The following is an 18,584-nucleotide window of genomic DNA, read 5'->3' as shown; positions in this document are numbered from 1 at the left end:
ATAGAACGTCAATTACTGTGTGTCCTCCAGGATTCACTTTACACCTTGCACATTTCCTGAGTGTATTGATCCAGACCCCGGAATTCCAAGTAACACGGCTGTTCTAGGAACTTTCTAAAGTCAGTCCAGAAGGCATGTGCTGAAGCCAGCACCACTTCCATCTCACTGTACAACAGAGGATTTTGTATTTTTCTTGTACCTTTGAATGTAACAGGTCAAGGTTGCATAGCAGTAGTGTCCGCCCTGCTAACCCCATGTCAAACTCTCTAATTGTGTCACCGACTGAGTCAGTCTCACTTCCGAACTGCAGTTTGTACTCTGCACACAGTGAAAACGAACCCTTCAGTGGTAGTTGGCGAGAACTGTTCTCTTTGAAGCCCCAAACCACATTTCTTTAAAGGAAGAGAGTCCTCATTTTGTGGGATAATGGAAGTGTCATAACACGGAACATTATCAGATCTTTTTTGTCAGTGACTTCAAAAGCTAAACACATTACCACATACACCTTGAAGTTGAAAATTCTTGTTTTAAAATGCTATTGATGGCAGTATGACATGACAGAGGTATACTAGCCTCTGAAATGAATTAAGTAGGCAGTTTGTTCCCCTCCCCCTTTTCTTAGAGCCCTCCAGCTCTATTCTGGTGGCAGGTTTCTTCTTTATGTGACACATTCCCACTATTTCTGCAACTAGGCATGTAATCTAAAAAATATAAAAATGATATCATTAAAGGGTCAGTAGGTATGTGTTATGGTAATTCCCCATCAGTTCTAAGTGGTTGACTCCAATTTAGTACATGTCTAGTTGTCCTGCTGCTTACAGAAAGTAAGTTTGTCCGAGTATTATCAACTGGGCATTAGGCAGTGGGATGCTGATGGTGGGAGGGACATGGGGGTCACAGAACACCTCTGATAACACTACATTTCTTATTTTTTAACTACAGGCTTTGCAACTGAACTGCTGACTTAGTTACTGTCTTAGGTCCTACATGCTCATTAACTATGAGAAGATTTTGACTATTTGATTAGAGTTGCTGTACAGTTTTAGTTCGGATGGAAACTTAGTTCAGCAGACCTTTCTAAGCATCAATTGTGAATGGTGAATGATAATGGTAAATATGCACAGAGCGAACTGTGTTAGAATTTGACTAATTGTTTCTGTATACCAATGTATCTGTGGTGCACTGAGCAGGCATTTCACTTCAAAGATGGACTCAACATGATTCTGGTGACCCTAATGACCTCATTCACAACAAATACTCACTCATAGCTTCTGTCAGGCCTCTGAGGCATCTATAACTGTGGTCCACAATATCTCAACATGACGACCAAGGGGATACAGAAGAAGCCTGCTATCACCATCAACTATTCTGTCACCAACAGCAAGTTTGACAACCTCTATGGCTGCTGAGAGTTCCTAATAGATGGTATCAAACTGGCCTCAGATATGATGGTTTTGGGCAAAATGGCAGTGGTAGTAGGTTTTTGGTGATATGGGCAAGGGTTATGCCCAGGCAATGAAGGGTTTCAGGGTCCAAGTCATTATCACCAAGATTAGCTCCACTGAAAGCTTCCATGAAGGGCTATTAGGTGACAGGACCAGTAAGGATGGCAGCAACTTTGTCACCACCACAGGCTGTGTTGATATCATCCTTAACTGGCACTTGAAACCGATGAAGAATGATACCATTGTGTGCAACATTGGACACTTCAAAGTGGAGATAGATGTGAAGTAGCTCAATGAGAACGTTGTGGAGAAGGTGAACATCAAGCCCAAGGGAAACTGCTATTGACCAAAGAATAGGCACAGCATCACCCTGTGGGCTGAGGCCAACTGGTCAACCTGGGTAGAGCCCTGGGCCACCTGGCCTCGTGATGAACAACTCCTTCACAAATCAAGTGATGGCACAGATAAAGTTGCGGATCCATGAAGATAAATACTTGTTGGAGTTCTCTTCCTGCCTCAAAAGCTGGATAAGGCAGGGGCCAAAGTCCACCTGGCAAGTTGAATATGAAGCTGTCAGTTTAACTATGGAAGAGGCCCAGTGCCTGGTCATGTCCAGTGATGGTCCTTACAAGCCTGATCATCACTGCTGTTGAGAGCCAGGACTGCCTTTTATCTTCCAACCGCCATCCTTATTCCAGGTCCTACCTCTCTTTCCCAAGAGCAAATGTCACCTGCTTTGTAGCTGCTTTGCCAGTGTTTGCTCCAGTGGGGCTAGTCACTCTGTCTTTGGCCTCTGTTGTATATCCCATACTGTTCAGGTATGGCTAGGGGAACTGAGAGTCCCAAGTAAAGAGGTACATGGGAGTCATCCACAGGCGACATGAGCTCAGGAGTAGTGGAAGTCCTGAGGCTGGATGTTGCTAGTGGTGGTCACAAGTCCACGTTTACAATCCAGACCCTCACTTGGTTTACAGATCTGCTGGTTTCTCAGCCCGAAACTCAGAAGGAGCTGTACCAAAGGCCAGGAACCACTGGAGTTTGAGAGTCTTCAGAGCCTTGATTATTTACTGTTGGGCCATCTCTTTAGTCTCAGAATACTGAGATTGGTAGTTTTGGTCCCTCTTTCACAGATGTTAGATTAGATTAAGAGATAATCAAGAAAGGACAAGTGACAGCTAGAGATTGAAAGGGGCCAGAAAAACAAATAGGCAAACGTCTGCTGTTATTTTGTAATTTATGGTTACTATCACAAGCCTGGATCACAAAGAGATTAATTTGGTTTATAATGTTTTTATAATGTTAACAAAGGAAGGTGAGCTAAATACAATTTCTAATGCCTAAAGAAAAAAATACGGAGACACTCAGGATTCATTTCAAATCGGTTTTATCTGTATAGCAAAGGTAAAAAAACATATGAAATTTCTAAACACTGCCTCTAATTATGAGTGATTGCTTTCTATGTGCTAACATTTTACCCATATTTTAATTTCCCCCACTCTCTAACAAATAATGTTACTTCTTATGTAGGTAGAAACAAATATTACAGAAATAGAATGTGTAGGCTTATCAGAGGACAGTATAACATTTCTGCATTTTAATTTATAAGTGATTAAAAATCTATTAATAGTGGCCTAGTTCTGTTGGAAAAGAAGCTTTACAAATTAATTGCTATTCAAACCAATCAAGACATGCAATGATGTAATATCTTTTAAACACATTCATAAAATCCATTTGAATTTTATTATTAAAACTGTTTTCATATGCATTATATTCTAACTTTTAAGCACTTAGACATGTCTAAACATTTTAAACTAGTATTTACCAATATGTCACAATTAGCTAGGTCACAAACAAGCCTCACGCATTATTCTTTATGATAGATGTCAACTCAGAGGGAGAATTCATCTATAGACCTGCTGCTTGCTTATTAATAAGGCTTTGAAGAATATAACCACCACACCACCACACACACCAGGAAATAACTTCGATATTTATTCAACTACCCTCCTGAAATCATTGTTTACATCTGTACTATATTCTGAGGATGTCAAAAGAATGCGATTACTCTTTCACTTAATTTATTTTAAACTGAGATATAACTTAGAATTTAAACCAGCAAAAGATATCTTTCCTCTCAATAAATAAACAAAATAGACCATGGAAAGCATTTACTGTTTCACTATTTCATACTGCTTTGTTGATCTGAATAAATGCCTTACATTTTTGTTTTAAAACATGATTTTTTTTTAAATAGTAAGTATCCTCAAAACTGATGGTTTATATGACACTAGGTCCCTTGCTGGAGGTTTGGAGGAAAAAGAAAATGATCTATATTCCACTTCTCCTATCTTTAAAGTCAGGCTTGCAATGGATATAAACTTTCTAATGATTTTTGTAAATAATTAACATCAACCCATGTTGGTAGTTATGTTAAAACCTTTTTGCTTTCTGATACAATTGCAACAATTATCTGAGAAAAATCAAAAGAGTAAACATGTATATCATAGAATTATGAAGGGATTTTAAATAATTCGGAAGGAGAATAAGTAGCATTTTCAAAGGGAATTCACTTTTTTAGAACTTCGACACCTGGGGCTGAGCCCTGACCTTCCAGGCGTCAGCAGAATGGTCTGGGAGAGCCATCCAAACTCTTCCACCTTGGTCACCTCACTCATCAAAGTAAAAGGTGAAATAGGGAGGTAATGAACCGTGTCTTCTGGTCTCGTTCCCATCCACTGCTCTGGCTTTACAGAGATCCCTGTTCTCTAGAGGAGACGTGAGAGATGAATCAGGTCTGAGTCTCCCCTTCCCTCACGCCTCTTGGGAAAACAGCTACAAGCAAGGACCCTCGCTTGTCGAGCACTGGTCCTTCCTTACAGCCCTGTATTTCTGAGAGACCTGGCAAGGAATGCCCCACTGATTGTCTTTAACAGCGTCAAGTCACACCTAATAGGTAAAGAGACTTCATCCTAGCCGCACATTCATAACCTCTTACCGCAGAATTTAAAAGGTGCCCATGAAAAGAAATGAATTCTTCCTAGGGCATTGTTCTTCAGAAAATTCTTATGGGCTAAAAACAAATGGCATGAACTCCCAGTTGATCACAGAACACTTGATTTCAAACATGGGTATTTGCTTATAACAAATACAAATATTTTTACACCATTGCATGTTAAGTTTTATTTTCTAATGCGTGTCATGTGGTTGCTGATTTAAATTCTGGGTGCCCTGAGATGGGAAATTGATTAGAAGAGCTGTGTGAGAACATAACAAGGAAAAACACAGAGGTCACTGGAGACGTGAAAGAGAAGACGGGAGAAACTGAGTGTGCCGGTTCAGTAGCGGGAAACATCCCGCCCAGCAGGGGGCGATGTAGGAGTGTTGTATGGCACACCTCATATTTGTCCCTACCAAAGACTAGGGACCTGAAATATTTATCGACTGACACTCTCTGCCATTAATTAGTTGCTGCTAGTAATGGGAGATGCATATTTTAGGCACTGGTTTTGCTTTTTCAGTGCTTAGGCAAAGGGGCTCTAGCGAATGGAAGCAAATCTAAAAAAAATAAAAATAAAAAATAGTGGCTTTGGAAATGAAGAGGAAAGAAATGAGCAAAGAGGTGTAGTCAGGGCAGAGTCTGGTCGGTGCAGACCATTCCGAACCACATCCCCTGAGTCTCCTGAGCCATCATGGAGCTGATGAAACAATATTTAATGAGTGTCTTTTTTCTTCTCTTCTTTCTTATTTTTTTCAAACAAACAAACAAATAACAACACCAAAAAATACAGGGTGTAGACCTCTTAACCGGTTCTACAGATAAGCTTTTGTATTAGCAGGAAACAGATGGCGTGCTCCACTGCGTAATCTGAGGAGAGATGAATAAAAGGGCCATTTTCTAAGGTGCGGGCAGAGAGAGAGAGAGTCAGGGCTCCCAAGCAGGCAGTGTGGTACAGAGGTAGGATGTGTCTCCACCCCTAGGTTTGAAGAAGAGGTGTGAAAACGCCTGGGACCATGAGTTGTTTCTCGGGTGGAAAAGGATGTCTGAGGAATTAATGCTCCCTCTCTCCCTCCGCCTTCCTCCTGTGCCCGCCAGTCCTCTGTCAGGCAGACAGAGCACAGGAGCGATGGGGAGGCCCTTGCTTAGATTCCTATTGGAGACTGCAGCACACAGCAGGGTCAGGGAAAGGACAGGGGGACAGAGGGGCGAATGGAAGTTCCGCACAGGATGAATGATGAATTGTTAAATGATCAGAGAGCAGGTGGAACTGCCTTAGAATACCCTGCAAGGCATTTCCATCATCCCCACCCCACCCCAAGAAGATAACACAAAGGCATTTCTGTAGTATCTTCAGTAGTGGAAATGGAGCCACCAGGCCTGGATCTCTTCTGCTGAGACACTGTCGTCACACTTACTTTCAAAGTTACTAAGAGAAAGCAAGTCCTTAACTGCTATTTCCTGTCACCCAGAAACAAGGCCCAGGGTCTCAGGTCCAATGTTGACTCTGTCGCCTGTTGATCAACCAGTGTTTGAGCTCTATGGCCCTTTCCTCATGATGCAGATTTCTTCCTTCTGGTCATATATTAATATTATGCATTTATATGACCAGAAAAAAACGTATTTTTTCATTTTTCTTCAAAATTTAGCTTCAGTTTATCTAAGTTATATATATAAAACACATACTTGCTATAAATAAAAAGATAGTGTTTAGTCTATCACACAGAAACAATAATTGCCATATTGTTTTATGTCCATCCGGTTTTTTTAATTCACACACATAGATTTACTTGTAAAAATGAAATAATTCATAAAATAATTTATATTCCCTTTGAATTTTTGCAGTTCTTTGAGATTTGGGTAGTCTGTGTAAACAACATGATTATTATGAATTCCTTGCTGTGTGTGAGTGCTTTTATTTGGGTAGTATATCTAGATAACATGATTATCACTGTGAATCTTGCTCTGTTTGCTTGTATGTGCAAATATATTAATGCGCGTGGAGTCAGGATTACCTTTGGATGTCATGCCTCAGGAGCTGCCCATCTGTGTTTGTAGAAAGGGTTTCTCACTGAGCTTAGCAAGTGTGTAGTGATTTTCTTTAAGATAAATTTTCGACTTTGTAGGAAGTTCTTTAAGATGTAGGATGTAAGGGAAACATATTAAGCTCAGAAAGTAAACAATTCAAAAACTCTACTAATTCCCTAAAACTGATCACATAACTTAGGTCCTTTGTTCCTCAAGCATATACAGGTATGTAAGGACAGCTCAGAGACACTCTCAGGCCAACCAACCCACCCAAAGAGATGGAGACCAGGTGAGCTGTCCTGACAACTTTCAGACTAGCTGAGCTTTTAGGGAATGACGCTGTCCAACCAGTTCGGCTACCTAGGGTTTGCTTGTTGTGCTCCAGAGTTCTAGCTTTCACGAGTATCACAGATGCAGGGGTGGGTTTTAGTGATACAGCTATCTTCGAGTAATTTTTCTCATGTAGGTAACCCTTAACCCACATTGCTGTAATTACCGCCAAAATAAACCCAGTAGTTCATCAACCGGGCTTCAGTGTTATCTGTACCTTGGTTTGTCATTATTCCCTATCTGTGGTGGCATGATGCTTGCTTGTTCTTGTCTCCTGAGGAAAACTGTCAGACAACAGCAATTAGTCGGGACTGCTAAACGGCTGTGAACCCTGGAGATCCATGGCTCCTTCTATGCAGTGCTGAGGTGGCAATTGTGCATCACTATGCCTGGACTTTTATGTAGGTTCTGGGGAATCAAACTCTGGTCTCTGTGCTTGAAGAACAAGCACATTGCAGACTGAGGTGTCTCCCAGCCCAGCACTGTAAGCTTTATGGCGTGAGAATGATATGTAGTTAGGAAAGTTTGATGGATTCCACAGTGTTGATGTGTAGCTTCCTGGCAGTCTTTGCTATTGTGGACAATGTGGCTATGGTCTACTTGTCCATGTTTTCAAATTTTATTCCTGATTTTCTTAGGTTAATTTTTCATACTGATGGAAAGTTCTCTTTCATGGAATTTTGTTTCTTTTTTACAATGCTGAATGAGTTTGCTGAATGCAATTTCTAAATATTCATTTTAATAACATTTTAATTTTGTAGGCCAAGACTGCTCATTCTTTTCCTGACTGATGAGACCTGAATAATCACACAGAAACTATATTAATTACAATTCTGTTTGGGCCTATTAGCTCAGACTTCTTATTAACTAGCTCTTATATCATAAAATAACCCATTTCTATTATTCTGTGTATCAGTACAAGGTTGTGACTTTCTGGTAAGGATCTGACTGCCGGCTGGCATCTTTCTCCTTTGGCAGCTACATGGCACCTCTCCGACTCTGTGATTCCTCTGTCTTTCTCCTAGTATTCAGTTTAATTTTTTTTTTAAGACTTCTGCTTGGGGACTGTCACCTTTTTTTTTTTAATTCAATATGTCATTTTTTTTAAACTTTATTTAACTTTATTTCATGTGCATTGGTAGAACCATGTCAGATTCTCTGGAACTGGAGTTACAGACAGCTGCGAGCTGCCACGTGGGTGCTGGGAATTGAACCTGGGTCCTGTGGAGGAGCAGTCAGTGCTTTTAACCACTGAGCCATCTCACCAGCCCTCAGTTTAATTTCTTCACCTAGCTCTATTCTCCCCTTTCCTAGTCCCAAGCAGCTTCTTTATTCATTAACCAAAGTAATACGTATAGAGAAGGACTTCCCATACCAGACTCTGAATTTTATTTTATGTACTAGAATGTTAAATACTCTAAAGAAACATTCCCATCAATATTTGTTTCTCATGGCTGAAATGAATAGAAAGTGACTAAGGCTATTAAGTAAGAATGGGATAGGCTTTCTAATACTTCAATTTTTATAACATAAAGTCAGGTTGACAATGAAGTCCCAAGAACCGCCTGGCCAGGAGCAGAGCAGGTAAACAGTAGCCAGCAAAACCCCTTGTATCCGTTTTGTTTTCTCCTTTCCATATAAGTACTACTGAAGCTACTTCTTTTCTCTATTTGGTCCATAGAAAAATAATTCTGATAGGAACCTGACCCAGTTCCAGTGCTCCTTAGGAAATGCCTGAGAGGATGACCAAAGATTCAGAGGTTCACTTGTGTTATCACCTCATTCTTTAACATGGAATGTAACTCAATAATACTTTATAAACATGGCCACAGGATACTGGGAGTATCAGTCACACTCCAATGCAGGCTTCAGGCTCAGAAGTAATTGGCTATCACAAAACTTACCTGTTGTTCTGGTTTTTGTTTTTGTTTTTTTGTTTTTTGTTTTGTTTTTTAAGAGAGAATAACGATATAGAGTTGGGTATGTATGGAGAAGGCAGGATCTGGCAAGAGCTGGGGGAGGGAAAAATCTTGATCAAAATTAATTATCACACGTACTCACTCATAAGTGGTTTTTAAACATAAAGCAAAGAAAACCAGCCCACAAATCACAATCCCTGAGAACCTAGACAGCAATGAGGACCCTAAGAGAGACATACATGGATCTAATCTACGTGGGTAGCAGAAAAAGACAAGATCTCCTGAATGAATTGGGAACATGGGGACCTTGGGAGAGGGTTGCAAGGGAGGGTAGAAGCAGGGAGGGAGGGGAGCAGAGAAAAATGTAGAACTCAATAAAAATACATTGTATGAAAAATGAAATTATAAATTCATGTTCACAAGAAACCTCATTCAATAACCATGTGGCTCCTGATAGGGTGAGATGGTTCTATGTAAATAGGTGGTGGGTAAGTCAGACCCAAAGTCAACAACAACGCTGCAGACTTCAGTCACCAGCTTTCAGTAACAGAGCGACTAAGCTAAGCATTGATGTGGGTCTCCCCTCTGCATGCTGTGAATATATTTTTTACCATTGGTTAATAAAGAAGTTGATTTGGGCCTATGGCAGTGCAAGGGCAAGACAGGAATTCCAGGCAGACACAGAGGAGTCAGTGAGATGCCATGTAGCCTTCTGAGGAGAAACACGCCCTCACGCTGGTACTGGTAAACCACGAACATTGTGGTAAAATATAAAATAATAGAAACGGGTTAATTTAGGATGTAAGAGCTAGCTAGAAATATGCTTAATGTATTGGCCAAGCAGTATTGTAATTAATATAGCTTCTTTGTGATTATTTGGGGTCTGAGAGACTGGGAAACAATTGAGCAGCCTCCACCTACAAAGCATCACTAGAGAAGAGAAGATTGACTGGCTAGAAACCCCAAATACCTCCTGTAAGGAGCACTAACTATGCTTTACATCTAACATTCAAATAAAATGCCAGCTGTTCTTGTTTTTCTGACTGTAATCCTAGGAACTGACATCTGCTCGACACTTTCTTGATCATCTTTTTCATTCACTAAGAAGTTAGTCCTTCATAAGTATGTGTGGTGTATAGTTTTAAGACTCATATTTTAAGTTGACTTTAAAGGTGCAAGAAAAATGAATAGCTGAAGAAGTATTCTCATAAATTAGGCATTTCCTAGGTGAGGGGAGACTGACAGGTTCTACTCTAGTTGATTTTAGTATGAGAAGAAAGGGAGGGAAAAAGACTGCAACATACAACTGTCAAATAGGTCGCTGATGGGACTTGCCGCAGTTGTTCAAAGGCATTATCAGGAATCTCCACATATTAATAAAACTTAAATTTGGTATCATTTTGAAGCAGAGTCTCTGGTTGGTGTCAGAGAAGTCCATGCCTTCTTCAGGGTTGCGGTTTGCTGGCTTAGCAATGAACCGTATGGAGAAGATTTTCCCATTAGGCAGAATCCTGTGCTCCTTGTCATTGTCTGGTTCTGGGTCAAATCCTCTTCCTCTATCCTTTTTGACAGTTTGACTGATTCTTTTTAGGTTATATTCTCTCTGTAGTATCACAGAGTTAGAGTTTTCCCTCAGGGAAAACAGCAAGGAAAGAAAAAGAAGAGAAAAAAACCCAGCAGAACAGGTAAGTACAAGAATGGGTACACAGCTGGAATTCAAGAGGTGGGGGCAGAATGATGGGGAGCTTAAGAACAATTTGGGCTACATGGTGGGACCATGTCTCAAAACGATAAAATCAAATGAAACACACAAATTCAATAAACACAAGAGCAAAACAAAGTAGTCAGACAACTTAAAAAATAAAATGATATAAAAAATTGTAGAAATAAAGAATAAAATTTGTACTGAATCTAATAGTGATGTACCAAATAGTAACACTGTTCAAGTATTACAGTACAACCTATGTATGTAATACAACCTATGTAATACCCACGTGTAGAGTCTGAGGATGGAGGATGGCTCAGTTGGTAATGATGCTTGCTGCCAAGCTGGCTGGAGACCGGAGTTCAATACCCAGCCAGGACCTGTGTGGTAAAAGAAGAGAACTGGTTCTCTGAAGTTATCCTTTGACCTACACATACACACACCAGCATGTGTGTGGTCTCACAACTACATGCATAAAATAAGGAAATATATGTAATAAAAGCCTTTGAAGTTTTGACATGTGTTGGACTGTGTCCCTTTCCATTACTCCAGGCTAGCAACCCCCTCTCATGGCCACTCTGTGTTGTCTTGGGAACATACCCATAGTGATTTTAGCTTCTGTTTTCTTTCACACTCTCTCAGTCACAGTGCATAAGAAGACCTACAAGTTGTTATTTCTTATTCATTGGCTTGTTATGGAAAGTCTGTGTCATCTTACCAGAATGATCTCAAAAGATCCGTATGACTGTATTTGAGAATTAAAAATAATCATCAATTTTTTAATATGTGCACTCTTGAAACTCACCAAGTTTCAACATTTGATTCATGTTTTCCAAGGCTATAAAGTGCATCAAGTAATTTTACATGTATTATGTTTTTCTGAATTTGACTGGATTGATTCTAATTCGGATTAAACTCGTTTCTATCTGAAATTATAAAAAACTTTGCTTTTTTCTTTGTGTTTTATTTCCCACTTTTAGAGTATAGAAACTCCCTATTGTCACTACACAGCTTGAAGTTTACCTGTTCAATTTGAATGATAACTATGTGCATATAAAATACTTGTTTTTAAACAATTGACATTCTTCCTCAATAAACTGCCTGTGGCTTTAAGTTACTATTTGATTACTTGACTGATGGAGAACACCAGTGCCTCCTTCCAATGCATTTTAGGTACTGGGTTAGAAGTAAGTTTATATTTTCATTTTCACATCGGATTTAAACTTAATTCAGAACCTTTATTAGGTCATGAGGATTAATTCTTATTGAACATACCATAAAATTGTCTTACTAATATGAACTAGTATAAAAATAAAGCTTTCCAAGAAGATTCAAATGAAGTAAAATGATATTAACCATTTTAGGACAGATACATTCCTTTTCAGCCTTTACTCTTCAATATCCAGGAATGCAACTGTTGGGTCTTTCTTGTCTTCACTTTCTGCCTCTTTTTGTCTAAGATAAATTTCAATTATATAGGCTCTATTTCCTGTTGTTAATAACCTATTCTAGTCAGAATTTTTTAACTAGTCATTAAGGCTGGGATGAGATCTCTGTCATTTGGAGAAGCCAATTAACAGACCAGGAAACTCTGTATGTCATCAGGATATATATAGAAACCACAACTAAGCACAAGAGGAATTAACATCTCCAGAAGGTACTTATTAAATAAACTGCCCTAAATATATCTGACAAATACATTATCTTTCCTCAAATTGTCTAATTATCAGCGTCCATTTTTCTAATTAAGTGACCCTCACATATCCCATATCCTATTTTTTTCTTTTGAAAATGCTCTATGTTGTAATGAAAAATAATGATGGAGCCAGTTTGTTAAATGGTTATCAAAAATATCAACTCATTTTTATGTCCTTGGGGTTGCCAGTTTTAAGGAAAGGCATTCAAAGAAGAAACAAGCAGACAAACAAACAAATAAGCAGAACTTAACAACAACCAAATAACCCCCACCCAAAAACCAAAAAAAGCTCCAAAACATCAAAACTAAACAAAAATGCCTAATACATAGTATGCTTTCTCAAAAAAAACCAAGGAGAATAAAGAAAACTGCTCCATTTTTATCTGTAGTATAAGCAAAAATTATTTTAAAAAAAAAACGAGCACATACTTACATTTGTAAGAAAGATATTTTAACTTTGCTCTCTAATGTTGTAAGAAAAAAGCATATCTTTATGTTTGATGATAAAACAATGATATCTCCTAAGATAACAAAGGGATACATTAAAGTGTTTATAAAACAAAGGTTTTCTAATCACAACTTATTGTGTATTGAATTTGGATAAAATGGAAGTTTAGTTAAGAAGCATTGGTCAAGAACTAGTCAAATGTCTTTTACTATCAGGTCATTTCAGCAAGGGCATTGAGTAAGAGCTCCCATCTTCCTCATGAAGCCCATCTCAATACATAATTCTCTGTTAACCACTCTTTCTTTCTCAGCAACACATGTTCATGGTTTTCCATGCCTATGGTCTTTTCCTCCATTCCGGAATCCTTGTTTAGTGAGACACATACATTTGGAAGATGCCAACTTCATCCAAGTCCTACCTCTTCCTAGCTGTGCAGCATCTCAAAGTTTGATTTTATTATTTGTAAATTGATGATTTATCCCTTACTTCATGGGATTGATTTTAAGGTTAAACAATACAATCAGAATATTTCTTTGTTTTTTTTAAGTTCTAAGATATTGAATGTTTTCAATAAATCTTACTTTGTCTATAAATGTTTTTCTAGCAATTACATCCACAACTTGCTCTTCTTTGAACAATGTACAACAAACTTGATCCCATTTGGATCTTTGCATATGCCTTGTATAATTAGTGTTAACACTGATAACCAGTCATTGAATGCCCAACAAGAGACATCCTCAGTGTTAGATGCTGTTTCATGTGGTTTGGATATGAGCTGGGTTTGTTCCCTAGAAGTTACTGTGTTGAGAGGCATTCTTAGTATAGAGACTTAGGAGATGATTGACCTTTAAAACATAGGGATCAAATTAACTGTCATTAATTGGCTGTGCTGTGATTCCGTGCTTCTGATCATTCCACGTTGTTTCTTCCCTTGCATATATTTGCCCACTGGATAATATATTCCTTGAATTCTCCCCTAATACAAGCTTAAATCTTGAGAACCAGAAGTCAATAAACCATTTTCTTCACATATTTCCAAGCTTCAGGAATCTCACTGAGTCAATGACGGTTTTACATATTTAAAGAACAAAATGATGAACAGCTGTCTCCTCCCTCTAATGAAAGCAGTCTCAAAGGGTAGCTTTGAGGAGGCAGCCTTAGGAGGTAGAAAAAAGATAAGATTGGAGTGATTCCCTTTCTTTTGAATCTACTCTGTCAGATTTGAACAGACATCATAATTAAATACAGAGAGGGCGATTGTACCTGCAAATAGGTTCATAAGTAACGAAAGAAAATTATGCTTAACATTTCTCAAAATCATGTATTTGTTAACCCAAGACATTTGACATCCATGAAGAAGTCACTCTTCTGGTCTACACAGTCATATCTTAGCTTCAACTCAGAGACCCAAATCTCTGTAGTAGAAAAGAGGCTGAAAATACGCAGCCTTCCAGAGGAACAAGCTTCCTTTTCTTTCCACTCTTTATGTGGATGGAGACTAAGAACCCAAAAGAACTTCTGCGTAGTAAAATTAGGCTCTTGGATCTGGGGACTGACAAGTTACAAGTTCAGAAACTTCTCCAGGTTCGTGGCAGGCATCTTCCCAAGTTCTGCATACAAGGTTTGACCATTTCTACAGACTGGAGATTAGAGACTAGTCTCCTCTTCCTGCATCACTGTCTGCATTGGCTCTGTGATATTGTGCAGGAATAATGAGAGAGGCATGCCATCCTCTCTTACTGGAGTGTTCCCTCATCAGGAGAGTCATCTTAGGAACAGAGGAAGAAATCATGGCTTTGGTTATAATTGAATAACTAGTAGAGAATTTATTTTTGTTTTTCTTGAGAAAGATAGGATTGTTAAAGAAATGTGGACAAGTAATTTGGTGGTCAAAGGGACAGTTTATGGCAATATGTGGTAATAATTCTATGATATATATTCTGCAAAGCCTGATTATTTGTTTATTTATTCATTTAGTTCAAATAAGGCTTTTAGTGAAAATCTAATTTTCCCATTCTCAGCATCCTTTCTACCTGGTGTGTTTCTTTAGGGCCATTCTTTTAATAGAAATGGGTCATAGTCATTTTTGTTTTGTTTTGTTTTGGGACTTTTTCTTCTTACTTACAAAGTATCTTTAGCTATTAATTTTTTTGTAGTGTGTAGCTAGGACAAAAGTTATTAGTATAATGAAACCAACTGAGATGTTTGTTAATCTTGGAGTTGATGTACTGTACACATATTAGAGATAAAGTGGAGTGAGTCTTACCTTTTCAAGTAATCAAGGGTGGATTGGGTTAGTTGTTTTTGTAGATTTATTTTATTTTTAACTATGTGTATATGTATGTGGGAATATGTACATGTGAGTGCAGGTTTGCAGAAGGTATTAGATCCTCTTGAAACAGAGTTACAGGTAATTCTGAGCTGCCCAATAGATGCTGGAAACTAAGATCCACACAATGTTTGCTCGTAATGGCTGAGCCATCTCTCTAGCCCTAGAATGTTTACTTATGGGAGCGATTCTCAAGAGATGATGAAGTGACTTCTTTTTTCACTCAGGAACACTGGGCAAGATCTGAAGTCCTTTTCTCACGATCGGCGGTGAGTTATAGCTGTATTCAAGTTGATATATAATCTGCTAAGTATCCTACCCAGTGCTTGACAACTCCACAAGACAAAGAAAAATCTTTCCCCAAATTAATAATGCCATGAGAGAAACATAGACTTGAGCTGTGTTGATAAAATGAAGAAGAGTTGGCAAAAACTGAATTAATGACTCATTTGCTAGCAACAAGCAGTTCACATACGAAACTGCGAAAGGTAATGTGTAATTCAAGAGTTAATATTAGTGATTAAGGTTGAGTCAAAGAAACAGTGAATGGCAACTGCTAACTCTACTGGGTGCAATGAGGAGAGCTTGGAGAGTTACAGACACTAGAAGTGATGGAGCTTGTGAATTTATTTGATTTGATGAATTTGACATTGTAGATATCCACATGTGTGTTCATCTATGTTCCTGACGTAGTTCACAAAGAAAGAGTGAAGTAGAAAAGCAGACAGCAGAACTGAGAAGAGAGCTCAGAGGGGAATAGTGCAGTGTACTCATGCGTGAGGACTTATGCTTGGATCCCAGCATCCATGTAAAAAGACAGGTGTAGGAAAAAGAGTCTGATGTGGTACCCTGCACCCATAAGTCCAGTTCTGTGGAAAACCAAGGCAAGAGGATTCTTGGGATTGCTAGTCCTACCTGGGGTTCACTGAAAGGGTCATTTTCAATGAAATATGACAGAGAGTTCTAAGGAATATACTTGCTCTCCTGTTCTGGTCTTCCAACATACACAGCAGCCCACATTTGTGAACTCATGTGTATATATTTATATACATCATAGTGAAACACACATACACCCACACATAAACACACACACACACACACACACACACACACATGCACAGAAACATTCAGGAGACATTGGGAAGTGGAAATAAAGTACTTGATAGTTTTGATATATTGGTAAAGAAGCACAAGCCTCAGGGTTTCCTGCATTGCTTTCTTGCAATAGAGAGATATAGATGACACTCTGGAAGCGCGACTATTTGTTTTACCTCAATCCTACATATTTCTATCATTATATACAATATACATATACATATATATGAATACTTCTACCGACTTACCTGCATTCTATCATGTTAAAGGATGAATTTAGATGGAGTGTTTACCTAGCTATCTGTCCTTTTTATCCTTCTCCCTCTGTAGTCAACGAGCAATAAATTCTGCAGCATCCTAGGCTGCTGGTGTCTTAGAGTTGCTATGGTTAAGTTTATCTTAGTAACAGTAAGCAATTTTATTAAAGTCTCCAAATGCCTTTATATGAGCACCAGAATCTAAGCTATACTTCAGAATCATACTCAAAACTGGTATTATCGGACTGAGAGGGGGCTAAACACATCAATTTGGTATCCAAGACCAAATGGACAGCCCTGAAAACAAGAATATAGGTAACATTATACATACTGAACAGGTTATATTTAGGAATATATATGCACACCACACACACACACACACACACACACACATGCATGTAGCAACAATTAATAAAAAGGCCACAACTTTGAAAGAGAACAAGGAGAAGTAGACAGGAGGGTCTAAAGGGAGGAAAGAGAAGGAAGCAATGATATAATTATTATACTCTCAAAAATATCCAAAATAAAGGAAATGCTTGAAATATTATTATGAAGTAATATGCTTTTATGTAAATGCAGTCAAGTATTACCTACCATTTCCATCAGAGACTGACTGCCCCCACACAGGTGATCTTGTTAATCAATGTAAGTATACTCTGTAATATTCACAAAATAACTAACCACTTGCTGGTGCCTTTTGCAGAATAAATCTGTGCCATTTTGCAAGCTATAAGTCTGTGTGCAGCAAACACCTTCAAGTTTCAGACTATTATATTAAACACTTCTAAATGATAACTTCTTTAAGCAAACCTAAACATTGCTTTCCTGTAGAAATGGAAGCCAATGCAAAAAGCCTACTATCACTTTTCATTCTAGAATGCCCCCATATAATTATTAATTCTTAAGACAACTAAGTATTCTTAAGGCTCAATGAAAACTGAGGATTAAGTACAACTTTAATTAATTAATTTCAAATTATAAAGCTGTTTAGAAATTATTGAAATAGTTTGAGACTGAATATGAGAGCAATGAATGCTGAGAATTACAATCTGAAAGCCTAAATAATTAAATCATTAGGCTCTGATTTGATTTTAATGCTACACGATTACCTCTCAAATGCAGACTGTCTCAACGGAACAGCAATGTTTCCCCACAGCTTCATTGGAATGGTGGCTTTCTAAGTTACTAACTTCCTCAGAGATAGATAACAAACAAAAATAAAATAAACACCCAAGAAACCACAGCGACTCTAGAACAGATGATCATTAGAAGTGTACTGTGTATATTTTAGTGCTTTAAGAGATGAATATTTACAAAATACCTCTAGAAACAGGAGAAGCACAAGGCCTCCATCTGAGCGTGTTGCAAACACTCAAAATATGCCATCAAGTTTACTTGGATTTCAGTTTATTACGAAAGCATTTGAGCATAGCCTATTCTGTCCATTTTACCCAAAAGCACACTGTAACTGGAGACATTCCTTTCTGCAGAACTCATAAGGAAGAATCTTATTTGGTCCCTCTGCTGGAGAGATTATTTTGGATTCTGCAAACCTGCGTATTCATTTTCATTTCTTTAACTGAAGAAGTGTGTTGGTAAGCAAGCGTCATGGTACCCAGAGAAGAAAGAAGGAGGCTTATTTTGAATTTACTGGTTACATTCCATTTTAAAAAGAAGCAGAATAAAGAGATTTCTTTTTGGAAAATATTATTTTGAAAAGACAGATTTAAATGTGCTTTCTTTCTATAATTTCCCTTTGTGCTTGTTACATGGTTGCTCTTCCTACAACCACTTGTCTGTTTATTAAGATGATCAGTGTTTTGCTTTCCTGTGTAGCTGCTGTGGGCTCTTGAGAGCTGTCTGTTAAGGCCCCTGTACTGGGAAAATAACATAGCTTTTCACAGCTTCAACATTTCCTGTACTGTGAATCTCCATTTTTCTTGTTGTCCTAGTCATCCAGGAATCTTTGGCTCTATCTATTGCAGAGAGTGTGTTCTAGGTAATCTGACATTATGTCAGCTTGTAGATAGAATAACAAGAAAAATACTTAACCAAGTGCTAGGATTTCTACTGAGTTCTTTATGGGAATTATCTTACTTAGTTCTTTCTCAAATAGATGAGGGCTGGCCTTTCCTTTATTTCTTTTCCCTTAATGGAGTTGGAGATAGACTCCAAAGATTCCCAAAAGGAATTCAGTCATTCTTCCACTAGACCACATCTCTAGCTGTTGAGGGCTGGTTTTAGAAACAGCTTCTGCAATTTTCAGATAAAGAATTTGGAATGAATAGCTTTTAAGCATAAACATCTAATCATTGATCAAGTAAGAGGGTTAATCCT

General features: G+C 38.3%; 1 pseudogene; it reads left to right on the top strand.

Annotated features, from left to right (window-relative positions):
- Positions 1-1,166: 1,166 nt before the first annotated feature.
- On the top strand, positions 1,167-2,098 carry LOC121463430 (annotated as a pseudogene).
- The last annotated feature ends 16,486 nt before the right edge of the window (positions 2,099-18,584 follow it).

This window comes from Microtus oregoni, unplaced genomic scaffold (genome assembly GCF_018167655.1).
Source record: "Microtus oregoni isolate MIOR12 unplaced genomic scaffold, Mior012 000001F_ref0000356, whole genome shotgun sequence".
In the NCBI taxonomy this organism is placed as follows: Eukaryota; Metazoa; Chordata; class Mammalia; order Rodentia; family Cricetidae; genus Microtus; species Microtus oregoni.
This window is presented reverse-complemented; position numbering and strand designations above follow the sequence as displayed.